The sequence below is a fragment of the Rhinatrema bivittatum genome, chromosome 4, assembly GCF_901001135.1.
Source record: "Rhinatrema bivittatum chromosome 4, aRhiBiv1.1, whole genome shotgun sequence".
In the NCBI taxonomy this organism is placed as follows: domain Eukaryota; kingdom Metazoa; phylum Chordata; class Amphibia; order Gymnophiona; family Rhinatrematidae; genus Rhinatrema; species Rhinatrema bivittatum.
Window position 1 is genome coordinate 402,256,689 of NC_042618.1, and position 12,642 is coordinate 402,269,330.

General features: G+C 40.9%; 1 protein-coding gene across 1 annotated transcript in view; it reads right to left on the reverse strand.

The window, feature by feature from the left end:
* FRMD4B (FERM domain containing 4B) overlaps positions 1-12,642 on the reverse strand; it is a 295,281-nt gene that overhangs the window by 163,781 nt on the left and 118,858 nt on the right. The gene's annotated exons all lie outside the window — the stretch shown is intronic.

Below are 12,642 nucleotides of genomic sequence, written 5' to 3' on the forward strand. Positions count from 1 at the left end.
ACAAAAAGGATAAGCCTATTATACACGGTATGCACTTTCTGACCACACAAAGGACAGTTATTTAAAATCTGAATGAACTGCTAGAAAGCTTTTGCTGAATCTGATCCTAGGCATGCTAAAAAAAAAAAAAATGGTGTACACATTTACACACATTCATACTGCAGGATTCAACGCGGCAGTGGTTTTACTACTTTCATGTCACTGCACCATAAACATTTTTCCTCCGATTGAACTGTATTATTTTAATGGATCGTGGTATAAAAGCAGAACTCTTAAGTGCAACAGCAACGGAAAAGGAAATAGCCCTTACCTGGTATAGTCCCCTTTAGCTTCCTGCAATTGAAAAATCATAACAGAAAATGAACACGGAACACAGGGCAGTTTCATGCCTGGTGAGCAGCCACCCGATGTTGCACGAGCTTCTACTCACAAGCAGTTTTCACATTTCTAATTGCAAATCATGCAAGTTTCCCAGCGACTCAAGAACCACTTGCTTTCTGTACATTGAGGTCACATGATCTTCCCCATCCTTCATAAAAGTACAGGAAGAAAAGGGCATGCTCTTTTTCTTTAATTAACTTATTTAACAAATATTTTCGGTTTCCCCTTGTATGCTTTGGAGTTAAAGTAATCAAAGCTGAAAGATAAGTAAAGTATCATCATAGCACAGAGATGGTTTTGAATGCGAGAACCTTGATGTATGATATAAATAATATCAGCCAGTGACTGAAAGGCGGAATATAAACACAAATCAGTCAATCAATCACTTTTCATTGCCTAATCTTTCACTGAAGCGCTTAACTTTTTTTTTTTTTTTTAACAAGGCTCTCAACAACACTACTTCGTTAGGACACAAGCATTCTGCCACGATTTTATATCCATTTGCATGAGAAATGCTCTGCAGAAATTTATGCAAAACCCCTTTGCACATTTTACCTTCCTTTATACAAATATTAAGGGATTTCTCTCTCCTAGACATAATTCATCTATTCCTCCGCCCACCTAAACATTTCAGCCTTGCAGAAGAAACGTAAAAAAATGGTGAGGAGGTGATGCTGACAGAAGACTAGCAAGGTCGGAAAAACAAACCTGCTTTTTGCAGGAGTTAAAACACTCACGTGAGCAAAGAAAAGAAAAAGTTCTGGGGACACACCGCGCATTCCCAGGGGCTTCTAAGCTTTAAAGGAGCAGCGTTTTAAAGGGGATGCTTGAATTCTTACCTGGAGTATCAGCAGCCAACCTGAAGACAGTCTCGCTCTCCACCTCGATCTGACCCTGTGTGCACAGAAAGGAAACACACACCTCAGGCTTCAGTGGGCAGCGGGGAACCTGCGCGTCTGAGCCTGTCACGGCTCTGCACTGCCTGGCGGCGCTCATCACAGACCGTACCATGTGCACCGGTAAGGAGGGGGGAAGGGAGGGTCATGCCCAGAGCAAGGAATGGCTAGCAAAGCTTCCTAGACCTTGATTATTATTATTCATGATCGAGGTACCCGTTCTTAAAATGGCCGGGAAGAAAATGCAGTAAGCACTCAGGAATGCTACGTATGGACAGTTGAAGGGGTCGAGGCTGACAGGTTTCACCCGCTTAGATAGGGACGCTCACTTCGCAGGGATATAGCTTTTTTGTGCTGTGTCAGGGCGCGCTGTGTATACATACAACTATCAGCGGGTGCTTACGCTGCTATGAGGTTGTATGATTTTTTTTTTTGGTTTATGGGATTGGATATTTAGTTTGTGCACTTATGAAATCTGCTTTGTATGGGATCTTATAACAGGCTAAGCAGGCCAGGGCCACTGTCGCAGGTCATAGCATCACTATGCCTGAGGAATCTGGAGCCTCTAGTGCTGGGACTCTTTAGGGAGAACTGGAAGTTACGTTTCTCAGAATTCCTTCTCCCAAGACATATGCGGTCAGAAAAGGGTCCCCAGCTGTCTGGTACTTGGAAACTTAGTTCAACAGCTCTGTACTGAGGATTGCTGCAACAGTGTTTTCCATATACGCTGGATAAGCACTTTGCACCTCTTTTAAACCACACCACAATGTTGGCAAAACATAACATTTATATACATTAACCCTTTCTTCCAGATCGATGTCTGCTTGTAGATTGGAGGTTCCTCAAATAGATTCCGAATAGTGTTTAGTTTTGATTATAGTAACAGGTGATCTCTCAAAAAAATGGATTGGGACTTCTATTTTTCCAACAGCTAAATGCACAGATTCTGATGAATGGAATTATAATGCACTGAGTTATTACAAAAGGTTTCCCTGGCATTCTTGCCCAAACAAATTGCCACAGTCTGCTGGCAGCCAGGGTTTTCCATCTTGTCAGTAAACAAAGTCCACTGTAGGTTCCTGCGGAGCTCTCTGATAACATGAAACAAGCCAGTGATGCCACTCCCATGGGTGTATTCATTCTTATTTCTACTGAGTTAGCCAAGTACAGGGCTCCGAACAGGTGTTTGCCAGCTGGGCTGACTCATTCAGTCAAAGGAAAACCTCTGGCAGCAACTGAAGAGGAATAATAAAATTGATTTTAAAGGGACAGCAAAAACGGAGGTAGGAGTAATAATCCTCGCGCAAGCAATAACAATCTATGAACAAGGGAGAATGGTATAGGTAGGTAACTGTCTTTTGAAGATCAATCATACACTCAAAGGTGATCATATGCAATTTATTACTGACGAGGCTCCTAAATTCCAAACCACATCTTTCAAAAGTCAATCTGTCCCCCGACACGCCCACCGTGTTTGGACAAAAAGAGGCTGCGTCGAGAGAGACTGTACCATTCAACCAATCACTTAAAGGTGATCCTCTTTCAACAGTAAATTGCATATGATCACCTTTGAGTGTATGATAGAATGAGCTTCAAGGACTGTTACCAATACCATACGCCCTTGTTTATAGACTGATTTTAAAGGGACATCATCAAATCTGTCTTTTTTTTTTTTTAAACCAAAAAAAATAGGTTTTAAAAATCTCTATTTTGCCATAACTTGATGTTTATAGCTGCCAGAAGCATTGCTAGCACTTTGAACTGGTTTTGTCTATGCTCAGTCCTTGATATAACTCTACACCCCTCTGAGTTTCATTATTTCAGTGTGGTACCCAGTACCACAGGTGTTGTTTTCATACCTTTACAGATTTTTGGAGCACTGTGTCATATTAATTTAGGGGTCGATTTTAAAAGGGATGTGCCGATTTTATAACATGCGCGCGCATGTTATAAAATCCAATGGCCGTGCACACGTGTGCCGGCTTTTTAAAATTAAGGAGTGGACGAGGAGGGAACTTTCCTACACCTAACTCTATCCTTCCTCCCTCTTCCCCCTCTCCTCCCCACCCCCTAAACCTATCCTAACTATCCCTAATTTTTTTATTTTAATTCTTACTGCTCCTCCAGAGCAGAAGGAATCTGTGCGCACTGGCTGGCTGCCGGCGTGCATTTCCCCGGGACAGCAGCTAATGGTGCTGACCTGGCCCGCCCCCCTGCCCCACCCAGACCATGCCCCCTGAGCCGCCCCTTTTCCCTCAGCCCGCGCTTCTGTGCATACCGGGGTTTACGCGCATGGCTGGGCCCATTGTAAAATGTGTGCAGTGAGCGCAAGGCCCAGTCACGAGTATAAACTCCGAAATTTACGCACATAGCCCTTTTAAAATCTGGGCTTTATTTTTTTGCTAGTATTTCCTGTATGGCACTGAAAAAAATATAGCTCAGGTTATTTACCCTTTCAAATAGTATTAAAACTATGGGCCACTTTATGAAACTAGCAGGCAGCAGATTCAAGACAAATTGGAGAGAGAATTTTTTTCACTCAGTGTTCAATTAGACTTGGAAAGCCAATGCTTATCCATGTTATGAGCAAGAAGGATTGAACTTTTTTTTTTTTTTCCTTGGGATCCTACCAGGTACTTGTGACCTGGATTGACCACTGTTGGAGACTGAAGGCTGGGCTTGATGGACCTTTTGGTGTGACCCAATATGGCATTTTTATGTTTTTATTAATGTGTTGCCAGAGGATGTGGTAAAAGCAGTTACTGTAACAGGGTTTAAAATGGGTTTAGACAAGTTCCTGGAAGAAAAATCCATAAACCATTATTAGCCAGGTAGGTTTAAGAAAGCCACTGCTTATCCCTGGGCATAAGCAACAAGGAACAGATCTAGCCTTTGGGAGCTGCAGGGTGCATATGACCTGGACTGTCCTCTGTCAGAGACCAGGTGCTGAATTTGATGGACATTTGGGCTGACTCAGCCTAGCATATCTTATAGGTATGCACACGCCTGGCTCAGAGCAAAAGGACTTTCTTTAGGCTGAAAATATAATGGAAACATAGTGAATGTGTCATGTCGACCACAGCAATAAAAAAGGTGTTTTTTTCCCCTGATTTACTGTAGTAGTACACAAAGCAGAGCTAAAAGGCAGTGCTCTAAGGTCATGACTGTAAACTGTGCCTCTCTCTTTACATTTCAGCATTTATAGAGCATTCAGCAGTCAAGTACAAGAAGTTCGTTCCCCAAATAGTTTATGATTTTAAGTGGATGCCTGAAGCAATGGGAGATAAAGTGACTTGTGAAGGCTGGGTGTGTTAGTAGAAGAGGCAATATTTGAGCCTTGGCCTCTTGGTTACCAATCAGTCCATTACTCTAATCATGAGTGGGAGGGGGGGACGGGACACTTCTGAATCCAAAATTGATCAGATTATAATCTTAGAACACAGCAGTGAGATCCTTGGCTTCTATTTCAAAACCGTTGGATAAATGTGGCAAAGGGCTGCTGAAGGCAGCCTCAGATCTTTGGCTTAGTGGAGGTAATAAGCAGATGTGTGGGTTGTTTTTTTTTTTGGGGGTTAGTGCTTAGCATGCTTTACAACTTTCCTAGAGGGAGAGAAAGCATTTAAAATTAAAAATGCAAGTAAGTTAAGGATTGTTCTTCCTGTATTTCTCTATTCTCAGCTGTTTTTGCTTTCTGTCTCACACTGCCCCACCTCAACAGCTGAGTTAAATTGGAGATCAGTTTGTGAAGAACCACTGAAAACTGGCTGTGGTTCTAGCCCAGGAGTGGACAACTCCAGTCCTCAAGAGCTACAAACAGGCCTGGAGGCAGTGCAATGCAAATCTATCTCATGCATATTCATTGTTGAGATCCTGAAAACCTGGCTGTTTATGGCTCTTGAGGACAGGAATGGACTGGCAGTGTCAAATGCATTTTGGTATTCCTCTAGGTCTGGCTCTCTTGCTGTTTCAAAGGCCCTTTTGCACTATTTTAAACCAAACCATTCATTTAACTCTTGATGCCAGGGCTCAGGATATTCTGACATCAAGGCACCACTCCAAAGTGAACATCATAGGCTTAGCCTTGAGTAGCAGAAAACCATGGCTCCTGGCTAAGAGGTTAACCAGCAGCAGTGTTTACAGATGCATGCAGCATGTTACAAGCATATCATGGCCACTGCTGGTATGTAACTAAATATTTCAGAAAGCAGATTGGAATGTTTGATTGCACAGTATGAATGCAGGTTGACTGTGAGTAGCACTGGGAAATTTGATGCAGGATAGGATTTAGTGGCCTTAATGATTTTCTCTGGCACTGGATTATTGGCACACATGCAGGCAGTATTTAGGTCATCTTGAAAAGTTCTCTAAGTGAGCTTCCTCTAAGAGAACTCTGAGATCCCCCAACTCATAAGAGCACATTGCAACAGAAAATATTTGATTCTGCAGATTTTTATTACTATTAAAAAAAAAAGTCATTGGAAACATTTTTTAACTAATTAATTAATTAAAGTTTCCACAGCTGTTGGGTTGAATATCACAGCATCTTAACAGCCTTCACAATAAGCAGACATTTGGCTGTCAGTTCTGAGGGATCAATTTTCAAAGAAAGCTCAGTTCCTCACCAAAGCACCTAAAACTTAGATACTAACGTGATTTCCTTTGAAATGAAAAATAATATTTCTACAAACACTTGTTTTGTTTCATTTCATTTTGAAGATGAAATGAAAAAAAAAAAAGATTTTGTTCATGTTTAGTTTTCAAAACAAAAAAAAAGGCAGTAGCAGCCACTGTTTGTATGGAGGTCTCTCTGCAGATATAACTCTGTGCTACAAAATGGTACCAGCTTCGGGGCCTGCTGGTAGAGCACCAGTGGGGCCCCTGGAGATGCTTAAGATTGTGGGCAAGTTAGGAGGAGTGGTCCAGGGTGGGTAAAGAAGATTTATTTATTAATTTCAAGCACATATTGATTGCACACTCCAGAGATCGTGGCGGTTTACATCAAAACATTCATAATAAAATATATATAAAGACTTAAAAGATATCCATAGTTACAATAAAACCATCTACATACTAAGGGGAAAGAGACCCAGTTGGACTTTGCCTTCTCTTTTAGAATCACAATTTTTGTGGCAGGGTGGCCCCTGGCTGCTACTGCCTTTTTTGTTTTTTTAGGTTTAAATGAAATGCCCCCCTTTTTTTTTTTTAAACATACAACAAAATGTAAAACAAAGTTGAAACAGAAATGAACTAAAACAAAATGGATGGAGGTGGGAAACCCTTGCTTACCCCTAGTACCTAAGTTCAGCTGAAATTTTTCCCAAGTTTTTGCCTAAAAAACTCCTAACTTCAGGTTCCTAAAAGTAGGACTGCTATTTATTTATCTAAAGTTTAGGTTCCTAGCACTGAAAAATCACACTAAGTACCTAAGGGAAAAGCATAAGTATTGGCAAGTTAAATTTAAAACATTGATAAGACAGGTTAAAAGATAATTTGAAAAGAAGTTTACTGTAGAGGCAAAACATAATAAAAACATTTAAAAATATATCTGAAGCAGGAATCCTGTGAGGGAGTCAGTTGGACCATTAGATGATCGAGGGGGTTAAAGGGGCACTTAGGAAATATAAGGCCCATCGTGGAAAGACTAAATGAATTTTTTTTTTGCTTCAGATGTTTACTGAGGAGGATTTTAGGGAGATGGCCGTTCTGGGGGCGATTCAGATAAGCTGACCCAAATCACGCGCTGAACCTGTAAGATGTAATAGGCCAGATTGACAAACTGAAGAGTAGCAAATCACTGGATGGCATACACCCCGGGGTTCTGAAAGAACTCAAAAATAAAATTTCAGACTTATTACAAGTAATTTGTAACCTATTAAAATCATCTGTTGTACCTGAAGACTGGAAGGTGGCCAATGTAACCTTGATATATAAAAAGGGCTCCAGAAATGATCCGGGAAACTATAGACCAGTGAGCCTGACTTCAGTGCTGGGAAAAATCATGGAAACTATCATAAAGAATATAACAACAGAACATATAGATAGACATGGTTTAATGGGACACAGCCAGCATGGATTTACCCAAGAGAAGTCTTGCTTCATAAAACTGCTACATTTTTGGAAGGGGTGAATAAGCATGTGGATAAAGGTGAACCAGCAGATGTGATGCATATGGATTTTCAGAAGGCGTTTGACATGAGAAGCTTCTAAGAAAAAACTAAAAAGTCATTGGATAGGAGGCGATGTCCTTCTGTGGATTTCAAACTGGTTAAAAGACAAGAAACAGAGAGTAGGATTAATTGGTCAATTTTCACAGTGGAGTGCTTCAGGGATCTCTACTTGGACTTGGTTTTTAATATATTTGTAAATGATCTGGAAAGGGGTAAGACGAGTGAGGTGATCAAATTTGCAGATGACAATTATTCAGATTAGTTAAATCACAAATGGATTATGATAAATTGCAGGAGGACCTTGCGAGACTGGAAGATTAGGTGTCCATATGTCAGATGAAATATAATGCAGACAAGTGCAAGGTGATGCATATAGGGAAAAATAACCCATGCTGTAGCTACATGATGTTAGGATACAATTTAGAAGTTACCACCCAGGAAAAAGATCAGGGTGTCATAGTTGATATTACATTGAAATTGTCGGCTCAGTGTGCTGTGGTGGTCAAAAAAGCAAACAGAATGTTAGGAGTTACTAGGAAGGGAATGGTGAATAAAATGGAGGATGTCATAATTCCTGTGTATCGCTCAATGATTAGACCGCACCATGAATACTGTGTGTAATTCTGGTCGCCGCATCTCAAAAAAGTATAGTTGCACTGGAGAAAGTACAGTGAAGGGCGACCAAAATGATAAAGGGTATGGAACAGCTTCCCTATGAGGAAAGGCTGAAGAGATTAGGACTGTTTAGCTTGGAGAAGAGACTGTTGAGGAGGTGATGTAATAGAGGTCTACAAAATCATGAAAGTACTTGAATGGGTAAATGTGAAATGGTTATTTACTCTTTAAGATAATACAAGCACTAAGGGGCATTCCATGAAAGTAGCAAGTAGCACACAAATTGGAGAAAATTCTTTTTCACTCAATGCACAATTAAGCTCTGGAATTAGTTACTAGAGGAAGTAGTTAAGGCAGCAAGTGTAGCTGGGTTTAAAAAAATGTTTGGATAAGTTCCTGGAGGAGAAGTCCATAAACTACTATTAATTAATGGGGAATAGCCATTGCTTGTTGCCAGCATTAAGATCTATTTAATGTTTGGGTACTTGCCAGGTACTTGTGACTTGGATTGGCCACCTTTGGAGACAGGATACTGGACTTAATGGACCCTTGGTTTGACCCAGTATGGCATGTTCTTATCTCTTTACTTCTGGTCCCACCCACATAATAAAACTATGGTAGGTGCTTGAGCTTTCATTGAGACTGATCTGGGTGCCTAACTCCTTTATATCTTTTGAATACCAGTATCTGAGAATCTTGGCCATGTTTATGGAGTTTATAATATGCCTATTACTATTTTCCTGCAAGGGGCCAAGTACAGTACTAGTTTTGACTTTTCATTCCAGTAACAGAACCAGATAAAAGTTCTGGTGACATTTCACCAGAACTTGACCTCTGTCAGAATTGTACTCCTGGGGGAATTGTGTGCACAATTCCCCCAGGAGGTGATTTGTTTGTTTTTATTTTATGTTTATTTTGTAATCCACCTAACAAGACATAGTTATTATAGGCATAATAGAAGTATTTAAAATATAATAAATAATAAAATAAAATTGCTCATCCAATATGTTGGTAAACTTTTATGCTCATACGCCCTGTCTGCTCGTAAGTTTACGCGGACTGAGTAGAGGTGATCCTGGGGGTGGAGTTAAAGTTAAAGTAACAATACACATCACAGTGTTTAAGTAATTAGTTTAAAATGTAATACAGAAAAGTTATTACTCAAAGATGCAGAGTTTTACATATTTTGAGCAGAATTCCCTTAGAAGTACACTGCAAGAGTGGCCCTTCCATCTCTCTCTCTCTACTCCCCTGGCCAGACCTCTTTCACTCTGCTTTTTTAGGTCCCATCTCCTCTGCTCTCCACTATCTCTCTCCCGTCCCCCTCCAGGCGCAACTCCTTACACTCTATTTCCACCCCTCAGTCCTCCACTCTCACAGTTTGACCCCTCTAATAAACACATATACACCCTCCAACAAGTTCCCTCTCTCTCTTGCACATACACACCCTCACACGGGCTCCCTCTCTCTCTCGCACACACACACACACACACCCTCACACAGGTTCTTTCTGTCCCACTCTCACACACACACACACATTCCCTCACACAGGCTCCTTCTGTCCTCTCACTCTCACACACAAGCTCCCTCTCTTTCTTGCACACAAAAACACCTCATCACACAGCCTCCTCCTCTCTCACTCACACACCTGCACAGAGGCTCCCGCTCTCTCTCGCACACACACACACACACACCCTCACACAGGTTCTTTCTGTCCCACTCTCTCTCTCTCTCACACACACACACACACACACACAAGCTCCCTCTCTTTCTTGCACACAAAAACACCTCATCACATAGCCTCCTCCTCTCTCACTCACATACCTGCACAGAGGCTCCCACTCTCTCTCAGCCCTTGCTGCACCCCCCCCCCCCTTCAAACAGGTTCTCTCTCTCATACACACATGCACACACAATCCGACTCTCTCAGTCGCATACATATTCCCTCACACTGGCTCCATTTTTTTCTCATGCTGACACACACACACATACACAGGCTCCCTCACAAGCACACTTCCTCTTTCTCACACAGGCTCACAAGGTTTCTTGCCTCTCACACTGGGCCTAATCTGCTGATCTTCACTGCGAACAGGATGGGCTCTGCTTGCAGCCAGCTGATCCTCAGGCTTGATCTTTGCCACGAGCAGGATGGGCACTGCTCACGGCCCATGGGGCCTTTCTCAGAAATTCTGTGCAAAAACTGTAAATTCTATGCAAATTCTGCGCTCCACAGTAGTGCAGAATTCCCCAAGAGTAGGGTTGTGCCTATTGGAAGTGGGAGTTAGGGTTGCCTCCTCACCCATGTGTCAGTCCAGAAAGGTTGACTCAGTCCTGATTATGACTCTCTGCATGCATGGAGATATATCTCATATTTTTTTTCTTAGGAAAACTAAAACTACAACTCCTTGTAGGCAATATGGACCAATCAGGCCAGGATCAGCTTTTTCAAGCTGCCATAGGTGAGGTGGCAGCCTTACCCAGATGAATGAATTGAGATCCACGCTCCATGGCAGCCGACATGTTTTGGGGCTTCATTAAACTGTCATTCTCAGAACCCAAAATGATCCCATGTGTTCAAATTTAGAACCATTCTTGTGTTTTTCAAAGTCCTAGTAAAGAGAATATCCCATTTTTAAATGCTGGAACTACTTCTACCATAATTTTTTTTGGAAGATTTTCGGAGACAAAAAAATAATAAACAGAGGTCAGCATATGTCCTTGGTATAAGTTTTGGGGTTCATGTCACTGTATGGATATTAGCATTCAAACACACGTCTCCTTTTTATTATTACAAGGATTATTATTAGTTTTGCTAAAACACACTGTTCTTGGACACAACTGAACTGCAGCCAGCCAAGATTTAAACTTACACTGCTGTTCAGCTCCACTGACTTTCTGTGTCATTTTTATGAGTACAAAGGCCCTCAGAACTCAAGATCAGGCATTCTGATAACTGTGGATTGTTACTCTGCAAAGTGAGATTTCGTCTAACGATTGCCAAAAAGAAATTTTTATCAATTTTGGGGTAGATCTATAAGTTTTAAGGGAAAAACTTATGTTGGATTCTGACTTTTATGTTGCTATAGCTATTTTGAAAATTTGATTGCTGTAAGTTGAATGGTTTGGGAGATAACATGATCATAGCCAGATAGACAAAGCAAATACATATTTATTTATTTTTAGAAAAAGTGCTAAATGTTGCTACTGGTTCATAATCCTAGGGCAATCAGTAACAGGAAAATCTAGCCAAATGCAAAAAATTCCTTATAGAAAGTATTTTAGGAACTGGCAAATGCATTGCCCAGACCTACAGCTGCTGAGCTGTAAGCAGTCGTTAGAGCGCATGAGCTGTAAACGGACTTTATCTGCAGTGCTTTATAATAATTTTGACAGCACTGCGTTGGCCACAGAGGTGTGTTATATTTCAAAATGTTGCAAGCTGGAATGGGACATGCCGGACAAAGTCTAATACATCATTAAGAATGCACGCAAAGCATATCCAGTACCAGTCAGTCTGTGTCTCCGTTTCCACCTCTCTCCGTGCACAGAAAAAGTCCTTTTCTTAAATCAGAGCCTGTTTAGCAAAATACAATTAACCTTTTAGAAGCCTTCCATTTTTTGATTCTTGGCTTCTCTGGAGATCCCTTTCTTCCAGCTATCCCTCTTATTAACAAAATGCTAATGAGAGATATATGGAGATCTCTCTCCCTCCCCCCCCCCCTTTTAACAACAGAGTAACTTAAACTATAGATTATAATCCAATCTTGGTTTTCTGACAAGCACCAAACTGTACAGAGATGGGAGTCAGAAAACTAGGACTCTATGATGATTTTTATTTAGTTTTATACCTTGAGGGGGGTTTGGACCAGAGAAAACAGATTTAGGTTGGCAAATAATTCTCTTCTAAAATATTTAAAAAGAATCATGCAAACTATGAATGAGTAGTAATGACAGACAGGGATGACTTTTTCTGGGAGTTAATGCTCTAGTGCTAGGAGTTCAGGGCCTGAGGCAAAGACAAAGGCCTTTAATCCAGCGAGTACTGACAAGAAATGCCTGTCCCAGGATTTCATTATTGCAATTATAAGCCTCCCACCAAAAATGGAAAATTAAGATAAAGCTAAGCAAATCATTTGAATTTAAAAGCCGTTTCATTAATATCATATTTGGTTTATGTTCTATTTAATTCAGTAGTAATTACTGGTGAGAGAATGGACTGCTAAAATAAATAAATTGGTTTAGCATTCAGTGAGCCCTTCTCAAGTTTTTAGGCTACTCAAACAGATTTATATTAACCAGTAAGTGACAGCCATTCTAAATTTTTGACCAATGAAAAAGTGTGATATTGAGCTAGCCTGTGGCTCAGGATGCAGAGCAGTGTGCCAAAACAAATGGAGAGGGGGAGGTGTCAATGGACCTTTTTTTAAGATGAGCTAATGTTAAATCACAGTTCTTTTTTTTTTTATTATTTTTAAGTCAATTGACACTCCCCATTTGTTTTAACTATCGTTCAATCTATTTTCTCCCTTTGCCACCAGTCTTCTACAGCCTTGTCTGCTGACCCCAAGCAAGAGATTTCATAT